General features: G+C 43.6%; 1 protein-coding gene across 2 annotated transcripts in view; it reads left to right on the forward strand.

Moving 5' to 3' along the window:
- HSD11B1L (hydroxysteroid 11-beta dehydrogenase 1 like) overlaps window positions 1–21,167 on the forward strand; it is a 252,076-nt gene that overhangs the window by 162,588 nt on the left and 68,321 nt on the right. The window lies entirely within an intron of this gene.

Consider the following 21,167-nt stretch of genomic DNA (forward strand, 5'->3'; position numbering starts at 1 on the left):
ATTGACTTAAAAATGGAATTAGACACAGGCTCTGCTCTGTCAGTGCTAAATGCAAGTGATTACAAACGCCTGTTTGCTGCCATTCCTTTAAAAAAAACATCCATAACACTCCGCACATATAAGGGTGAACTGGTGTCCCCATTGGGAAAAATGAAAGTTTATGTGAAATACAAAGGCAATACCCATAAGCTGTATTTGTACATACTTCCACATGGTAGACCGACATTATTGGGCCGCAAATGGATAAGGAAAATCCAACTTGATTGGCATTCCATTCACAGTGTAAATACCAAATTGCTTTCTAACAAATATTTAAAATGCCCGCACTAATATATACTGCAGACGCCAGGCGCATCTTATTACCATATACGATATAAGTGCGCTGTACGTCTCAAAACACTACATCCCTTAAGAGAAAAGAATACACCCACACATTGTCTGAGTTCCAAAGCTCATTGATATATATATTTGTTATTAAAAGGTTACGTATTCAATATATCACAATGTACAGTATACATATAGTTACATGGTTACATCGTCAGGGACAAAACACCAACTCCTGTGTGTCTGATCAGCAATGTGCTATCTAGTTTGGGGGAGTGCACACATCTAGTCTAAGGGAGGGAACTTTCTCATTCATGATGAGTCACTGGTCAATTCATATGCAAACCAGGTTCAGCCTTGAAGACATCAAAAGGGCTGGCCTGAGTTTCCTGTCCACCAACTGCTTGGAATGTCCATTGTTCTAATAAGAGTGACTTTAGCTTTCATACATTTAATCATAACTACTTGTTGCAATGTCCTACAACTTAATAACACATATCAAATGAATCTACACATTAATCTGGTTACTGTAATACCAAACACGACATGTCTATCTTGCTCTGCTCCAATAATACACATACATGACGTTACTCCATTATATCATTTTAAATCATTATGATGTCTGGCGCTTGATATGTTATAATTATGTGCTGTATGAAATATGTGTCGAATCTATCTCTGTGGCATGTCTGTGTAAATGCGTATGTTGCCAGATATTGCTGTGCTCGCTGCGTGTATTTGCAAGCATAGCGACTTATAATGTGTGGAGTCTGTATGTTCTCTCTATGTAATAAAAAACAGTCCACCCTTTGGCAGTAAACAATAACTGCCATCAATTATTAACATTAAAAAAAATATTTCAGACAATAATTGGTGACCTAGACACAAGTATGTATTCATTTCGCAAATCAGATGTTTGACCATATTTAGGGAAGACAGGGAGGAGGACGAGACATCCTCTATATGCACTTGGTGGTCACGGGACCACTGGTTGGGTGTGGGACAACATTCAACCTATAGAGTATGCTGGGACAGTGCTTTGGCCTATAACGTCTGATTTGGACAAACATTTCACACATACATGTACCTACGTCTTTGTACACTGATGTTTGGATTCGATTGAGGTTCTGCTGGGTAGATGAAGAAGACACAAACAAATTGTGAAAGTGACATAAAATTTTCATGATCTACATATTCCTATCCTTTTCTGAACATGGGGGGTCATTCCGAGTTGTTCGCTCGTTATTTTTTTTCGCTACGGAGCGATTAGTCGCAAACTGCGCATGCGCAATGTACGCAGCGCGCCTGCGCCAAGTAAATTAGCACAAAAGTTTGGTATTTTACTCATGGCGTAACAAAATGTTTTCATCGTTCTGCTGATCGTAGTGTGATTGACAGGAAGTGGGTGTTTCTGGGCGGAAACTGGCCGTTTTCTGGGAGTGTGCGGAAAAACGCAGGCGTTTCAGGGAAAAATGCGGGAGTGTCTGGAGAAACGGGGGAGTGGTTGGCCGAACACTGGGCGTGTGTGTGACGTGAAACCAGGAACGAAACTGACAGAACTGATCGCTATTTGTGAGTAGGTCTGGAGCTACTCAGAAACTGCTAAGAAATTTCTATTCGTAATTCTGCTAATCTTTCGTTCGCAATTCTGCTAAGATACACTCCCAGAGGGCAGCGGCTTAGCATGTGCAATGCTGCTAAAAGCAGCTAGCGAGCGAACAACTCAGAATCACCCCCATTGTTTCCATTTCTGGAACGTATTCTAGGTCTGTTTAATAATTGAACAAGGGTTATAAGTAGTGTCCTTCCTAAATAACATAAACCTTCGAAGTTCGGGGAGAGCCACTCATAAACCTTTCTTCCACACATATTAATGAGATCTTTATCTGCAATGTGTGAATAGCCATTGTCTGATTGTTCCTGATTACCTACCTCCCAATTTCCTGAAATTGGTGAGATTTAAACATACCAAGGATTTATCTATGATACTGGTGGATCTTAAGACTAGGGTGTCTAGTGATATTATATTCCTTGTCCACCGGTCCCCTCCCCCTTCCGTGTAATTCAAGTACCTCAGCTAACTCTAATAAAAAAATATGGCACTAATCCTGCATCTTTTTGTCTTAGAGGTACCTGTGAGCACATCCAACATTCCGTTTGGTTTAAGACCTTACCCACTAGTGAGTGGTAATCACTCAAGGGATGTCTGTCACCTTATTGCCCAGACTGACATCTCTGGATGCTCTCATCTTCAAATATAGGGTAACAATAACTACAAAATACAGTATTCCTCAGACAATAGCCTATCACGTTACCTCCGAACTCCGTAACTACTAGACCGTTGATTTTTCTCTGGCTTTAACAAACTGATCGGCTAATCCTGGGATCCTATAAGGAAATCACTCCTTCCTCCAGAACCAGTTCCAGTCCCACACTCGACTCCTCATAAAAAAAACCTCGCAAAAATAGAATGTCCTGGAAAAAAATGTTTGTCAGCGGGAAAGAGAGAAAAGAGACATAGAATAAAACTACTCTTGTCCATAGCAAATCAATTACAACGACTGGTCTTTCTGTGTTCCTTTAGCACGCTCAGGTAGTGTTCAACAGTGCCGCCTCTCAGTCGTCACGGAACAGACTCTCTGGTGATACTTTTGCGATCTCACTCTATTTACGAGTTTCTTACGGACTACCGACTTTCCTGCAATGGGAAACGTGGAGCCAAGTCTCTCTCTCGGCTACTTTCACTGGGATAGTGCTGTCAACAAAACTTGGTACGGTCCTACCCACCTGTCTATTAGGCAACCTGAGCGTAAGAACAATCACACAGTCTCTTGGTTCACAATCAAGACAGTTAGTATTTGGCATGCCAGCAATCAACAGTTTCAAGTTCTTTTGTCAAGTTCTCAAATGCTGGCTCATCTCAATAAGGTACTGTACTGTCACCTCATTGGTGTATTTCTGATCATTGTGCGGATCAATCATGACATGAGGTTGTCTTCCAAAAAAAAAAAAACACAAATACCAAAACAAAAACAAAAACAAATTTCGAAGAGGGTGATTTGTTAAGTGAAGATCTGGGAGTGGTTCCGATGCTACATAAAACTAGTGACAGTGTCTATGATCACAATAGTCCAATTCCAAGCTTTGCTCCTACTTCTAATGGTACCCTTATCTACACAAAAATTTATGTGCAATTTTTCCCTGCGGTAAACACAGCAACATCGGTGGCGGCAGGAAATGCCTCTACCCAGTTTGAGAAAACATCAGTGCACACCAATTCATAACAATAATTCCTAAAGGGTGTTAACTGTACGAAGTCGTTGTGTGTTTGCAATGTAGAGTACCATGAGCATAACTAAAAAAAAAAAACATCTCTAGAGGAGAGAAAGAAGGAGAAAATGTCAGGTTTGCCATTCACCAACAGGCATATAATCTATCTCTACAAAATTTCCCTTCACCAGTATTCTCATTCTTCCTCCACCCTTTGTGCATGACAAGGCACACTGCGGTAATACTGGTGTTATCGTGCTGGTGAGATATACTGGGTTCGGGCAGAACTCTGAAGGACCAATTAGGCATGTAGTGTTTGAACTGAGTTCGGGTCCATGTATTGTACCACCCTGTGTGAACGCAAAAGATGAAGAGGAAACTGTGGAGAAACAGAATAGAGGTTGGTGACAGATGAGTTTGTAGAGGTGGAGAAGATTTTACTAAAATGACAACTGGATTGGGCACTACGGGGTAGTGATTCTCTACTTGGTCTGCTCCCCTTAAAAAAATGTCTATGTGTTATACCTCTACTGGGACTATCCCAGCCATCAATCCAGTGTCCTGTCCATCCTAAGTTCATAGGGAACCCGGTATCTGTGAGATCATTTACTCTACCTGTGATGGACATGCATCTAGAACAGTGAAATGTAACATTAGTCTTCGTGGGTGTCTAACATACTTTGTACTTCCTGAGCAGGAGCACATTATATGTATATCATATCTAACAAAGCTCCTGTTAAGTTAATCAGGGGCCATTTCTGCTAGGAAAAAGAAGCAAAAGTTTAGAGGCCCCATCTTAACCCCAGCAAGTTTTGTCAAACGGTAATGTTGCATATATTCCGTTCTTCCCATTAACCGAATCTGTGTTTTCTATATGGCTCGTGATTCCTTACTATATGTCCCTTGGTCCCGTCTATGTGTTTAATAATGTACTTCAAAACGGAATTGATAGCAGCCTTGCGCTTGTTAATTGCTGCTAGTTCTAAGGTAATAGAGGAAACACCCAATACCTCCTATTTAACACAGATTTACACAAAAAGAAAAATGCCCAAAACTAGCGCTCTATACACATGAAATGAAGATGTTTAATATTGACACGCAGAAATCCCCTGTGTGGTCTCTCTCCTGGAAAAACACTTACAGGTTGTTTCTTTCACGTGTGTCCATAAAGGTATCTTTAAACAGCTTACAGATTTCACCCACTGGTATCACAGTTTTCTTTATATAATAGCTGACAGTATGTAACTTACATTAGATTTCTGTCCCGCGTTCCCATAAAGGTATCTTTATCCTCTCTGTGTGTTGGTATCCAATAGGAATTCCCAGCAGAACACACTTGCTTCCAAAAAGGATTTTTATTTATGTGTGTAAACTGTATTAAAGAGGGATATTGTGGTGAGTCTGTGGGGCAATTATATAATACAGGACAGCCCACTTCAATAATGATTAATGATTTGGATAATGGGTTTTTTGGAATATAAATACAGATTGCAGCGCAATATATATAAAACCTTGGATTAAGCAGATAGCTAATAGTATTAATACCCAGGAGACATAAGGTTGAAATGTACTATTAATGTTTTTTAAACTGTTTTTTAAATGATTACTGGTATTGCTAATTATCGGAGCCAGCTGTATGAGTATTGAGAGTATAAATATCGGACTAAAGGAAGGGGACGGCACTTCTTGAAAAAGGGGAGTGGACTCCCAGGCTGAAACGCGTTGAAGCCGTCCTGTGTCTGTGTTCAGAAGGTCCTGGAGATCGGTGATTCGGACTCCGTGCGGTGCGCTTACCTGTCTGCAGCCGGTGCGTTCTTTCACGGGGTTTTCCATCAACTGCCGATACCCAGTTCCAATTGATGTATGCGGACTTGTTTTTATGACTTTTTGTATTTTAAATAAAAATCCTTTTTGGAAGCAAGTGTGTTCTGCTGGGAATTCCTATTGGATACCAACACACAGAGAGGATAAAGATACCTTTATGGGAACGCGGGACAGAAATCTAATGTAAGTTACATACTGTCAGCTATTATATAAAGAAAACTGTGATACCAGTGGGTGAAATCTGTAAGCTGTTTAAAGATACCTTTATGGACACACGTGAAAGAAACAACCTGTAAGTGTTTTTCCAGGAGAGAGACCACACAGGGGATTTCTGCGTGTCAATATTAAACATCTTCATTTCATGTGTATAGAGCGCTAGTTTTGGGCATTTTTCTTTTTGTGTAAATCTGTGTTTAATAATGTGGCTTGTGTTTTCTGTCTAGGGGGTCTATATTAACTATGTGTCCAACTACTCCTACAATCTCTGGCAAAATGCCCTTCCTTCCTACAAGTGTAACATATTATTGACCTTAACTTACCATAAGGGATCTGCGGTTTGGACTGATGCGTCTTTCCTGTATGTGCCTGTATATTTACCGTCCTTAACCTCTCCACCTGTTGTTCTCTGCGCCTAACACTATTCTTGTGATGTTCAATAGCACACTCTCTAAGATTAGCTACTGTGACCCTTTTCCAATTTGGCAAAGAAGTCTGCACCCTGACCCTCAATGCCTTATTGAGCCCGTCCATTAGCACAGAGACAGCTACCTCCCATTTGCCAAATTAGTATTTACCAATGAACTTATCCAGACGGAGAGTTTTCTATTACTGCAAAAGACAAAAAAAAAAAAAGTTTAACAAGCTTCTAGGTCATGCGAAGTATTCATTCAATCCTTCTCATCCCGTATTAAGGGTCTGTACATGGTCCAACAAACATTTCCGAGCTCATCTTGACTAGGGGCATTACTAGGAATGAATACTTCTTATATGGTAACTAAAAGAAATACCCAGGGGTTACCCTGTCTCTGTCCGCTTTCCTACTGGCAAATACTAATGTGCGGACAGGTTTTTCTCCATTTCTGATGTTTATTTCTTGAATTTTTTTTTTTTTGGGGTTTTACTATATATGTACACGAATGATACCATACTTACCAGTTCCACTGGTCTCAGCCACTTCCCCCACAGACTACTGCTCTTCTTTTATCGGTTGGATACTCTTCTGAGTGCATGAGAAATGGCTGAAACCAATCAGGTCGCCTTCTCCTCCTAAATACAACTTCAACATTCATTAGTACATATATAGGTTACAGTCATATTTTTCATATTTTTATTATTTTCTATAGTTTGTATACTGGCCGTAACTGCTTCCACATCTACATATGGCAGTGTACTTGCTTTCTCTTTTTCTTCCTACTTGTTTATTGTTGCTACAAGTTCAAACAGTTCTTATATTTCCATTCTTGTCTTATATGACTTTGGTTAGACATACCACCTGCAATACCTTAGGATCAAACTCCCCAACCCCTCTTGCTGCCACAGGTTTAAACAATCTGTATGTCTGACCCTTTGTTTTCTGGATTTAATCAGACATTTTAATTTTTACGTTCTGTAACACCTCTGATTCAAAGCTACCCATCTTTGGGAATGGGGCCCTATCTTCCGCAGTCATACTCATTGCAAAAAGCCTCCATGTGTGAACCATATTTTCACACATAATACACAATTCTATATCACGCTCCTCTACAAATCACCTCACGATTTGTGTATTATCTCTACCTTTATTAACGTGAGTCAGCCGCCTCACGCCACCAAGTCTCCACTCACTTGGCGTACCCACGGGACCCGAATTTCCGGGGTTCAAATCCTCTCACTCCGCTTTCACTCTCTCAAATACACCTTATTTTTCTTTTCTGTACAGAAAATCTTTTACTCCCTTTAGGTCAGTAGCTTTATTCCAGAGGTGCTTACAGTTTTTAAACTAAATTTTTGAGTAACCTGCTTTTGAAATCGGATAGTTATGTACTATTGTATTAAATGTCTACTATCCTACCTTAATTGGACAAATATCGTGTGCTTTGTACTTAGCGTCCGCACTCCTACGCAACCTTGCGTAAACACGCGACCGTGCGTGCCTTTTACGCCGTGTGTGCGACTCTGTACTTTGTCCGTACCACGTGTACAACGTACGTCCGCAATTCAACAAACCACACAGTCTCTATAAATGTGAGCAATACTAACTATAATCGCTCACTTAACACAACACCCAGTTTTTTTTCTGTATAAACCTTAACAACCAGGACAGAACTGCGTTTCATGTCTATAATTACTCCCTTAAATACATTTATTTCAAATGGATCTGTATAGCAAACAAATGTATCCGATTTCACACAGATCTATAATGACTGCAATAATCTATAATTTAAATATGATTCAGATTGGATAGCTATATTGCAGAACATACACTGATATAAATATACACATAATTATAATAATATTATATATATGTATCATTCACTGGCCTTCTATGAGACACCTTACCTCTTCACTGCCTCTAATTTTCATATCAAAGATATTTGCTTTTCACTACTAAAAAAAGTAGTTACACAGGTTAATTTGCATTTCAATGGCTATACTCCCTAGTAAACAGACTCTACAAGTCTTGGAAGAATAGAAAGAAAGAAAAAACTCTTTTTTTCACAGACAAGAATGAAAAAAAAAACACATCTCACCATTTACTCTCACTAGGCTCAATTGAAACTATTTGTAATTGACTATGGCATGGGTTAAATAAATTCATTGGTAACTCATAAATGGTGCTGGATGTGACAAAAGAAACTGATTGTTCTGAGCACACTGAAAATCAGCTATTTAGAAAGTGACCTTCCTAAAATGGCCACTGCTCCTCCCCCTTCCACATCCATGAGGTTTACACAAGATGGTGGACAGGCCATGTGGTTAGGCCAAAATGGAGGACAAACCATGCGGCTCCTTTGTCACAAAGAAATCACAAATTATAGAAGCACCAGAAGTTACTTTAGGCCTGAGTTTTAAAAAAAAAAAACTATATCAAGGCTATGCAGCAACTTTTAAATGTACTTTTAAATCTACTTAACAGATAAACAATCCAATCTAAATCAAACACAATATGACTTATTTGAACTTTGTTTTTCAACAATAAAAATACGCTTTAGCATCTTAAATAATATGAGAAAAACATTGTCCCTTGAATTTCATATCAGCGGCTTACTGATAACACAACAGAACACACGGATATGATTTCTCAGCGTCACGATGCGTCCCCCATAAGCTGATCGACCACAGCGTCGCGTTTGTAATGTACAGTGCATCATTAAGACCGTGATATCGCGGACGAGCCCTCATCTGTAAATACCAAATTGCTTTCTAACAAATATTTAAAATGCCCGCTCTAATATATACTGCAGACGCCAGGCGCATCTTATTACCATATACGATATAAGTGCGCTGTACGTCTCAAAACACTACATCCCTTAAGAGAGAAGAATACACCCACACATTGTCTGAGTTCCAAAGCTCATTGATATATATATTTGTTATTAAAAGGTTATGTATTCAATATATCACAATGTACAGTATACATATAGTTACATGGTTACAATTTATACAGTAAGCAGTTAATACAAACTAAATCAAATACATACAGTTACAGGCCAGCAAATACATCACCATATCTTTCTCACATAAATTCTTCCCTCCATATCACTCTTTCTCTCTCTGTAAATAAATACAGGAACTGGTCTGGCAACATCACCATCGTCTGGGACAAAACAGCAACTCCTGTGTGTCTGAACAGCAATGTGCTATCTAGTTTGGGGGAGTGCACACATCTACTCTAAGGGAGGGAACTTTCTCATTCATGATGAGTCACTGGTCAATTCATATGCAAACCAGGTTCAGCCTTGAAGACATCAAAAGGGCTGGCCTGAGTTTCCTGTCCACCAACTGCTTGGAATGTCCATTGTTCTAATAAGAGTGACTTTAGCTTTCATACATTTAATCATAACTACTTGTTGCAATGTCCTACAACTTAATAACAAGTATCAAATGTATCTACACATTAATCTGCTTACTGTAATACCAAACACGACATGTCTATCTTGCTCTGCTCCAATAATACACATACATGACGTTACTGCATTATATAATTTTAAATCATTATGATGTCAGGCGCTTGATATGTTATAATAATGTGCTGTATGAAATATGTGTCGAATCTATCTCTGTGGCATGTCTGTGTAAATGCGTATGTTACCATATATTGCTGTGCTCGCTGTGCGTATTTGCACGCATAGCGACTTATAATGTGTGGAGTCTGTATGTTCTCTCTATGTAATATTTTTGACTTCGACAACAGGCTACAATCTACTGCATCTGATGTATCCAATAATGACGCAGCTATTAAGGAACTTTCTAAATTGTTAGCTGCTGCACAACCCATTTTCCAACCAGGGATAGGCACGTTAAAGGACATTAAGGCCAGTATAGAGTTGGATCCACATGCGGTTCCAAAGTTTTGTAAAGCTCACACAGTACCTTATGCCATCCGACCAGCGGTTGAGGAAGAACTACGGAAACTGGAAGACTCTGGTATACTCTCCCCAGTGGAATGGAGTGAATGGGCTAAGCCCATAGTTCCGATAGTAAAGAAAGAAAGACACAATGGGAAGTATCCGTATTTGTGGAGATTTCAAAATGACAATAAATCCAGTACTACGGACTGTGCAGTATCCTTTGCCTAAAATAGAGGACATCTTTGCAGCTCTCTCAGGGGGCGACCGCTTCTCCAAAATTGACCTAGCTCAAGCGTACTTGCAAATGAAAATTAAGGAGGCATCTAAGAAATATTTAACCATCAATACTCACAAAGGTTTTGTCACAACTGAGGGCCTGAGCTGACGGGAGGCAGCCTCAGTTGTAGGGGCTGAGATGTACCGGAACCTGGGAGGTTGTATCAGACCCCTGGACATGTAAGTAACATGAATAATAACTGCCCGAAGGCGTGACCACGACAACTTAGATAAAAGTCAATGATGTTTATTATGACAACTCCGCAACACAGCAGCAGTAAAAGAAAACGTAAAAGTCAGCAAATAATAAATACAGTTCCTGGGTACTACAGGATGGCAGGAGCCACAGGGCACTGGTAGTGTGAGATAGTTCTTATGATCTTCTAGATGGAAAGTCCTTACCAGGCCCGACTGTAGCAATGGAGATAACCCAGGATTGTGCCAGCTGGTGTTCCAGGAAAAGCTGGGTTGCTGAAGGTAAAAACAGCTGCTGTGGATACTGGCTGGAACCAGACTGTTGTTAGCACGGAGTGGATACTGGCTGGAACCAGTTAAATAATAAATGAACTTGGGAGCGATGAAATATGAACTGAAATGTAGAACTTGAGAGCGGAGAAATAATAATACCGGTGGAGAGTGGTAAAGTGTAGAAAGGACACCGGCCCTTTAAGGGAAGCTGTACTCTGCTGGAAGCTGAGCTGGAAGCAGGTAATGTTGTAGCTGGAAACAGATGAATCCACAATGGATTGGAGAGTCAGGCTACACCGCAGGTGGAATGCTGGTGCGGGTCTCTATGGTGGAAGTCTTGAGACAGGAGCTGGAACCTGGAAGACAATCACAGGAGAGAGACAAACAGGAACTAGGTTTGATAACCAAAGCACTGACGCCTTCCTTGCTCAGGCACAGTGTATTTATACCTGCAGCAAGGAAGGGATTGGCTAGGCAATTATGCAGATTAACAATACTGACAACAGATTGGAGGAAATGATCAGCTGACAGAATCCAAGATGGCTGCGCCCATGCAGACACTTGGAGGGAAGTTTGGTTTGTAATCCATGTGGTAATGAAAACAGTAATGGCGGCGCCGGCCACTGGAGACAGGAGACGCCAGGCTGACAAGTGCACATCCAACCACGCGGACACAGCAGAGGCCGCGGCTGACGTAATCGCCACTCTGACACTCTGCATGCAGAAGCTCAGGGACGGCGGCGGAGGCCGCGGGAGACGCCATGCCAGATGTAATAAGGCGTTACTGTGACAGCGTCTCAGAGAGACAGGAGAGGATGCAGGAATGTGAACATTAGGATAACAGATGGGATCCGGTCCTGGAGCGCTGAGCCAGCCTTAGGAGGCATCTGATGGGTAAGAAATGGCGTCCAGATACCCGGATCGTGACAGCACCCCCCCCTTTAGGAGTGGCCCCAGGACACTTCTTTGGCTTTTGAGGAAACTTGGAATGGAATCTCCGGACCAAGGCAGGAGCATGGACATCAGAAGCATTGGTCCATGAACGTTCCTCAGGACCATAACCCTTCCAGTCAATAAGATATTGTAGTTGACCGTAACGGTGACGTGAGTCCAGGATCTTGGCCACTTCATACTCAACGCCTCGTTGAGTTTGGACTTTCGGAGTTGGAGGAAGTGAGGAATGAAACCGATTCAAGATCAGCGGTTTCAACAGGGAAACATGGAATGTCCTGGGTATTTTTAAGAAGGGAGGCAACTGGAGTCTGTAAGCAACAGGATTGATGACTTGTTCAATCTTGAAAGGACCGATATAGCGAGGTGCAAACTTCATACTGGGAACTCTTAACCTCAAATTCTTCGTGGATAACCATACCCGATCACCCACCTTGAGAGCAGGAACTGCTCGACGCTTCTTATCCGCAAACTTCTTGTACCTGAACGATGCCTTGAGCAGAGCTGATCGTACGCTCTTCCAGATATTGGCAAACTGATGCAAGGTGATATCCACTGCGGGAACAGAAGTTGCTGGAAGCGGTTGGAACTCAGGGACTTTAGGGTGGAATCCAAAGTTAGTGAAGAATGGTGTTGAAGCAGATGAAGAATGATACTGGTTGTTATGACAGAACTCGGCCCAGGGAAGTAATTGAACCCAGTCATCTTGAGAGGAGGACACATAGATGCGGAGGAAGGCCTCCAAGTCCTGATTCACCCTCTCGGTTTGACCATTGGTCTGAGGATGGTAAGCCGTGGAAAACTTTAGCTTGACTTGGAGGACTTGACATAAACTTCGCCAGAATTTGGCTGTGAATTGAACTCCTCGATCTGAGATAATTTCTTCAGGAAGACCGTGGAGTCGGAAGATCTCTTGTATGAATACTTGAGCCAACTTGGAAGCTGACGGAAGACCGGTGAGAGGAATGAAGTGTGCCATCTTGGTGAACCGGTCAACTACCACCCAGATGGTATTGAACTTGTTGCACATGGGTAAGTCTGTAATGAAATCCATCGACAAGTGGGTCCATGGTCGACGGGGAACGGATAGTGGAACCAGTTGCCCCGCAGGCGACTGGCGGGATACTTTATGTTGGGCACACTTTGGGCAAGATGCAATAAACTCCAAGACGTCCTTTTTCAGAGTTGGCCACCAATAGGACCTAGAGATAAACTCCAGGGTTTTTTGGATACCTGTATGTCCGGCAAAACGGGAAGCATGGGCCCAATGCATGAGCTTCTTCCTTAGCATCGGCTTCACAAAACTTTTCCCTGATGGGGGCGTAGAGTCCATCCCTACCGTGGAGAATGCCAACGGATTTATAATAGGATGCTTGTCTGAAGACTCTGACTCATTTTCTTGCTCCCATGAGCAGGAAAGGGCATCGGCCTTGCGATTCTGAGAGCCCGGACAGAACTGGAGTTTAAAGTCGAACCTGGAAAAGAAAAGTGCCCATCTGGCCTGACGAGGGTTGAGACATTGTGCGCCCTTCAGGTATAAAAGGTTCTTGTGGTCTGTAAGTATGGTGATTAAATGAGAAGCTCCCTCCAACAGATACCTCCACTCTTCTAGAGCGAGCTTGATGGCTAGCAACTCCTGGTCGCCAATGGCATAGTTGCGCTCAGCTGGGGAGAACTTCCGGGAGAAGAAACTGCAAGGATGTAAATGGCCATCTTTAGCCCTCTGAGATAACACCGCTCCTACTCCAACGGAGGAGGCATCCACCTCTAGGATGAAAGGAGAGTCGATGTCAGGCTGTTTCAGGACAGGCGCAGAGATGAACCTCTGTTTTAAAAGATGAAAAGCTTGCATGGCTTCTTCAGACCACTTGGACGGGTTAGCACCCTTCTTGGTGAAAGCAGTAATAGGCGCCACAATGGTGGAAAAGTCTCGTATAAACTTTCGGTAATAATTGGCGAACCCTAAGAACCTCTGGACCCCTTTGAGGGTTAAGGGTACCGGCCAATTCTGAATTGCTTGTAGTTTCTCAGGATCCATCTCTAGTCCGGAACCGGACACAATGTACCCTAGAAACGGAATGGACTTGACTTCAAAGACGCATTTTTCTAATTTGCAATAGAGATGATTGACACGGAGACGGGACAGAACCTCTTTAACCCAAAAACGATGTTCCTCTAAATCGTTGGCAAAAATGAGGATATCGTCTAGATAGACCACGACATGACGGTATAGAATGTCTCTGAAAATCTCATTGACAAAATGCTGGAAGACAGCTGGAGCATTGCTCAATCCGAAGGGCATGACGAGGTACTCATAATGTCCGTCACGGGTGTTAAAGGCGGTCTTCCACTCGTCACCCTCACGGATCCGGATGAGATTGTATGCACCTCGCAAGTCCAGCTTTGTAAAGATGGTAGCTCCGCTAACTCTGTCAAAGAGCTCAGTAATCAGGGGTAAAGGATAACGGTTCTTGATGGTAATGTCGTTCAAACCTCTGTAGTCGATGCACGGCCGCAGACCACCATCTTTCTTTTTTACAAAAAAGAAGCCTGCGCCGGCTGGGGAAGAAGAAGGTCGAATGAACCCCTTTGCTAGGTTCTCTTTAATGTATTCCTCCATAGAATGCGTCTCAGGCAGAGACAACGGATAAGTTCGGCCTCGAGGTGGAACCTTCCCTGGAACGAGATCAATCGGGCAGTCCCATTCTCTATGAGGAGGAAGGATATCAGCAGAAGCTTTACTGAACACATCCGTGAAATCTTGATATGGAGAAGGTGGAACATCAGACGACCTGGGGGAGGAAGAACAGACAGGCAATACTTTAAACAAACATGTCTCTGCACAGGAGGAACCCCATGCCAGGATTTGCGTAGTCGTCCAATCAATTGTAGGATTGTGAAGACGGAGCCATGGAAGGCCCAGGACCACAGGATGTGTGGCTCTTGGAATCACTAAAAGTGAAATAAGTTCGGAATGAAGAACTCCCACTCTCAGACGAACTGGTAGAGTCCTTAGAGCAATAACAGTATCAAAAATTTTACTGCCATCCACGGCAGTTAAGGAAAAGGAGGAAGGAAGTCTCTCGGTGGGTAGGGACCACCGTTTAACATAGGCTTCAGTAATAAAGTTCCCAGCTGCTCCGGAATCAAGGAGAGCAATGACGTTCCGATAACGTTGAGCAACTTGAAGCGAGACTGGGAGATTACAATCATGAGATGGAGAGGAGATCATTACTCCTAGCCGGCCCTCTCCTGGGCGAGCTAGGGTTTGGAGTTTTCCCGGACGTTCGGGACAGGCATTGATGGTGTGAGACGGAGCTGCACAGTAAAGACAAAGAGACTCAGAGAGACGTCTTCGGCGCTCAGCAGGAGTTAAACGGGAACGGCCAATTTGCATGGGCTCATCTTTAGATGGTGACAGTTGACGAGGAGGAGGAGCAGAAGATTTTGGAGCAGATGATCTTCCACGCTCAGTTGCTCTCTCTCTGAAACGTAAATCAACTTTCGTGCAGAGTGAGATTAGCTCATCTAACTTAGAAGGTAAGTCTCTGGTAGCTAACTCATCTTTAATAAGCTCAGATAAGCCATGCCAGAATGCAGCATACAGGGCCTCGTCGTTCCATGCCAGTTCGGATGCCAGGATCTGGAACTGTATCAGATATTGTCCTACAGTACGTGACCCCTGGCGTAAACGGAGAATCTCGGATGAAGCTGAGGTTACCCGGCCTGGCTCGTCGAAGATGCGCCTGAATGTTGACACGAATGCAGTGTAAGAAGATAGCAGGGTGTCGGACCTCTCCCATAACGGTGATGCCCAGTAAAGGGCGGAGCCACTGAGAAGAGAGATGATGTAGGCAATTTTTGTACGGTCACTGGGAAAATTGCCAGGTTGTAGCTCAAACTGAATCTCACACTGGTTGAGAAATCCCCTGCAGAATCTTGGAGATCCGTCAAATTTTGCTGGCGTTGGAAGATGAAGACGTGGAGCAGAAATGGGTAAGGTGGGTGGGGTTATAGCTGGAGTCACTGTGGTTGACGCACCAGATGCGCCTGATCCACGGAGAGTTGTCTGAATCCCATCCAGCCGAGTAGAGAGATCCTGGAGACAGCGGATGATGTGGCCCTGTGCAGCCTCCTGATGTTCTAGTCGGGCTGCCAGTTCTTGCATCGGCCTGGCCGCTTGATCCTGGTCTCCGGCTGGATTCATTAGGTCAGTGCTTACTGTCACAACTGAGGGCCTGAGCTGACGGGAGGCAGCCTCAGTTGTAGGGGCTGAGATGTACCGGAACCTGGGAGGTTGTATCAGACCCCTGGACATGTAAGTAACATGAATAATAACTGCCCGAAGGCGTGACCACGACAACTTAGATAAAAGTCAATGATGTTTATTATGACAACTCCGCAACACAGCAGCAGTAAAAGAAAACGTAAAAGTCAGCAAATAATAAATACAGTTCCTGGGTACTACAGGATGGCAGGAGCCACAGGGCACTGGTAGTGTGAGATAGTTCTTATGATCTTCTAGATGGAAAGTCCTTACCAGGCCCGACTGTAGCAATGGAGATAACCCAGGATTGTGCCAGCTGGTGTTCCAGGAAAAGCTGGGTTGCTGAAGATAAAAACAGCTGCTGTGGATACTGGCTGGAACCAGACTGTTGTTAGCACGGAGTGGATACTGGCTGGAACCAGTTAAATAATAAATGAACTTGGGAGCGATGAAATATGAACTGAAATGTAGAACTTGAGAGCGGAGAAATAATAATACCGGTGGAGAGTGGTAAAGTGTAGAAAGGACACCGGCCCTTTAAGGGAAGCTGTACTCTGCTGGAAGCTGGGCTGGAAGCAGGTAATGTTGTAGCTGGAAACAGATGAATCCACAATGGATTGGAGAGTCAGGCTACACCGCAGGTGGAATGCTGGTGCGGGTCTCTATGGTGGAAGTCTTGAGACAGGAGCTGGAACCTGGAAGACAATCACAGGAGAGAGACAAACAGGAACTAGGTTTGACAACCAAAGCACTGACGCCTTCCTTGCTCAGGCACAGTGTATTTATACCTGCAGCAAGGAAGGGATTGGCTAGGCAATTATGCAGATTAACAATACTGACAACAGATTGGAGGAAATGATCAGCTGACAGAATCCAAGATGGCTGCGCCCATGCAGACACTTGGAGGGAAGTTTGGTTTGTAATCCATGTGGTAATGAAAACAGTAATGGCGGCGCCGGCCACTGGAGACAGGAGACGCCAGGCTGACAAGTGCACATCCAACCACGCGGACACAGCGGAGGCCGCGGCTGACGTAATCGCCACTCTGACACTCTGCATGCAGAAGCTCAGGGACGGCGGCGGAGGCCGCGGGAGACGCCATGCCAGATGTAATAAGGCGTTACTGTGACAGCGTCTCAGAGAGACAGGAGAGGATGCAGGAATGTGAACATTAGGATAACAGATGGGATCCGGTCCTGGAGCGCTGAGCCAGCCTTAGGAGGCATCTGATGGGTAAGAAATGGCGTCCAGATACCCGGATCGTGACAGGTTTATTACAATATAACCGTCTTGGGTTTGGACTTTCTTCTGCCCCAGCATTATGGCAGAGAGCAATGGATCAAGTCCTACAGGGAATACCAGGTACGCAATGTTACCTGGATGATATAATTGTAACAGGCAAAGATGATGTGGACCATTTAAATAATTTGGAAAAAGTATTAACCCGACTACAGGAATATGGACTTAGAGTAAATAAAGATAAATGTGCATTTTTCCAAGAAAGCATTTCATATTGTGGACATGTGATTGATACAGAAGGCCTGCACAAATCTAATGATAAAATTGAGGCAGTACTATAAGCACCCCAGCCACAGTCTGTGTCACAACTGAGATCTTACCTGGGCCTAGTTAATTATTATCACAAGTTCTTACCAGACCTCTCCACAGTAATACACCCGCTAAATGCCCTACTACAGAAAAATGCACGATGAAAGTGGACAAAAGACTGTGATAAAGCATTCTCAGAAACAAAAAGATTGATTACATCTGATAAAGTCCTTACTCATTTTGATCCGAAACTACCCATCAGGCTGGCGTGTGATGTGTCCCTGTACGGCATTAGAGCAGTGTTATCACATCAACTGAGAGATGGTAGCGAGAAGCCAATAGCGTTTGCTTCACGGTCTTTGACAGTGGCAGAGAAGAATTATGCGCAAATTGACCGAGAGGCCTTAAGTTAAGTATGGGGAGTGAAGAAATTTCATAAATTTTTGTTTGGGCAAAGTATTACATTAATTACGGATCATCAACCACTGGTATCAATTTTTAACCCCCACAAGGGAGTACCAGCCATGACTGCAGCTCGGCTTCAACGTTGGTCATTATTCCTGGGTGCTCATACATACGACATCGAGTTTAAAGGAGCAAAACTACATGGCAACACTGATGGTCTATCGCGTTCTCCCTTGCCTCAAAGTGAGGAGGACAGTGATCGAGACCCCCTGGAAGTGTATCACAATATGTTGATGGAACAGCTACCTATTACCAATGCCACGATCAATCGGGAAACCAGGAAAGACCCGGTAATATCAAAAGTAATGGACTTAACTCTCAAAGGTTGGCCCAAACATGGCGATGCTCAATATTACGGGTTTTCGGGCAGGAGAGATCAGCTTTCTGTCTGTCAAGGAACTCTATTGTGTGGGTCCCGAGTGGTAGTACCACCTAAACTGCGAAACAGAGTTTTGGAAAATTTGCATGAGGGTCACCTAGGCACAGTAAAAATTAAGAATCTTGCTAGAAGCTATGTGTGGTGGCCAGGAATCGATTGTCAAATTGAAACTTTGACAAAAGGGTGTGAAGGATGTCAAAGAGTTCAAAATGCACCACCTTTAACCCCGTTACACCCCTGGGAATGGCCTTCATCTCCATGGCAGCGGGTACATATTGACTTTGCTGGTCCATTCATGGATTGTATGTTTCTTATTGCAGTGGACGCTCATTTAAAATGGCCAGAGGTATTAAAGATGAAATCCACTACTTCTGAGAAAACAATTGCTGTGCTGCAAACCATCTTTGCTAGAAATGGTCTACCAGAGCAAGTGTGCAGTGACAATGGGCCACAGTTTGTGTCCATGGAATTCAAAAAGTTCATGCAAGACAATGGAATTAAACATTTTACATGTAGGGATGGGAAACCTTCGGTCCTCCAGCTGTTGTTGAACTACACATCCCAGCATGCCCTGCAACAGTTTTAGCATGGCCAAATGGCAAAACTGTAGCAAGGCATGCTGGTATGTGTAGTTCAACAACAGCTGGAGGACCGAAGGTTCCCCATCCCTGCACTAATGATTTGGCTGAGAGATTTGCCCAAACATTCAAAAAAGCTATCAAGTCCATGCACCATGAACATCTACCTTTGCAACACGAGATTGACAACTTCTTGTTTATATATCGTAGGACTGAGCACTCCACTACCGGTCAGCCTCCTGCGGTGCTATTTATGCAATGGAACTTACGGTCTCAGTGGGACTTGATAAAACCAGATGTAAGGCAGAAGGTACATGACAAACAGTTTCAATCAGTTTATCAGAAACCTACTCGGTTCTTCCACATTGGCCAAGAGGTTCTGGTCCGTGATTATAGAGGAGACAAATGGCAACCGGGAATAGTTTCTTCCAAATCCGGCCCTCTGATGTACGTGATTGAAGTTGGAGGAGAATTGTGGCGTCGCCACATTGATCAAATCATTGAGGCTGGGAGGCAAACTGACTGTACGTCGACAGCTGGACATAGCCAAGCCAGTGATGTGGGGGTTTATGTATACCCCTCTGGAACTGATACAGAGACTGTTCCTGACACTGTGGAGGAAATGTACCCCTCTGGGTCAGATACAGAGACTGTTCCCAAATCTGTTATGGAATCACCAGAGCATGAGGTTCCCTTAGTAACAACTGATCCTGAACCTTCTAGTGTGATTTCTGTGGACCAGCCAGTCACTCTGTGAGTTAAACATCGGTATCCAGAGTTCGTAAGGCACCTCAAAGGCTTGATTTGTAGCCTTCTGGGGTAACGTATACATTGCTTAGTGCTAACATTTTCATGTCTGCATTTATCTAAGTTGGGAGGAGTGTGGTGTATATAGTTCTCATTGCTGTATATGTGTTCTGGTGGACGGTTACAACGGATCTTAGTTTGTATTTGTATTAGTTGGTGTATGAATCTATTTCTGTGTTCTTTGGTTTCCTGTACTTCTCCAGTAAAGAAGCATGCAACACTCCCTGTGTCCTGGTTACATTAAAAACTCTTATTGAAATATAAGTAACAGATTTAACATTAAATATCTGCTTTTCTTTTTATCAAATATCTGCTATGATAGCATGAAAATACACCATTACTGTTATAAACTGTAGATAGAGGTGGTAATGTTTACATGTCCTGAATATATCAGCTATACCCAGGGCCGGCTCTACCATTAGGCAGCTTTAGACGGCTGCCTAGGGGCGCCACTGAATTTATCTAGAAAAAACTGAAGGATGTCTCTATATGCAACCTCCTTCTTTTAAACTGTGCTGGCTGCTGCTGTGGGTCTAATCAGGTACAGCCTTCACTATCAGACTGTACCACATAGTGCCTCAGCGTTTCCTCCATGCCAACACGTGTAACATCAAGTCATGTGAGGGCACATAGGAGGCAGATGTATCTCTGACTCCCGAGGGGCACCTCCTCCAGGCCCCTGGATCCCGGCTCTCCAGCAGCAAGCAGCACCTGACTACACATCTGCACCCAGCAGGGTCGCTGTAATGCTGCTGCCACTTGTAAGAGGTGTTCTGCCAAGAGAAAAACAAGAAAACAAGGTAAGGTAAGTAACCCATGGGGGTTCTACGGGACCACAGACAGTACAGATCTTAAAGCCTGATGGGTGGTTTGCACTTGTAAACACGGGCATTTTAAGAGAGGAGGAGGCCCATGTGCAGCCTTCTGCATCAGGGGCCCCCTCCTCTCTGACCGATGCACAGGTTTTAATACTTACCTCTCCGGAGTACCCCGGCGGTGCCATCTTTCTCCACAGTTGCAACAGAGTCTGAGCACAGAACCTATTGCACATGCGCAAACCTCCGGGAACACAGCGCGGCGGCCATTTTCACGAAGAATTTCCTAATGCGCATGCGCGAAACGCCAGAGTTTTCAGCAGGCGCAATAGAGTTTCTTCCCCGTAGTGTTCAGACTCTATTGCGCTGCCGAGAAGGGATGGCTCCGATGGGGGACTCCAGAGAGGTAAGTATTAAACAAATGGGTGCAAGGTGTGCGGAGTGGGCCCCCCTGGACCCCGGGGACCATGTACCCCGCACACACTGCACCCATTATAGATAAGCCAATGTGTAAGCAGCATAATAGGGAAAACACAGGCACTGGTGCACATATGGAAGAGGGGGATCACTAATGAATTTACAGATGGGGCATGGAACATTATAAGGAGCATTAAATATATGTATGTCTATGCGTATATATGTATG

Source organism: Pseudophryne corroboree, chromosome 1 (genome assembly GCF_028390025.1).
Source record: "Pseudophryne corroboree isolate aPseCor3 chromosome 1, aPseCor3.hap2, whole genome shotgun sequence".
NCBI classification, from domain to species: Eukaryota; Metazoa; Chordata; class Amphibia; order Anura; family Myobatrachidae; genus Pseudophryne; species Pseudophryne corroboree.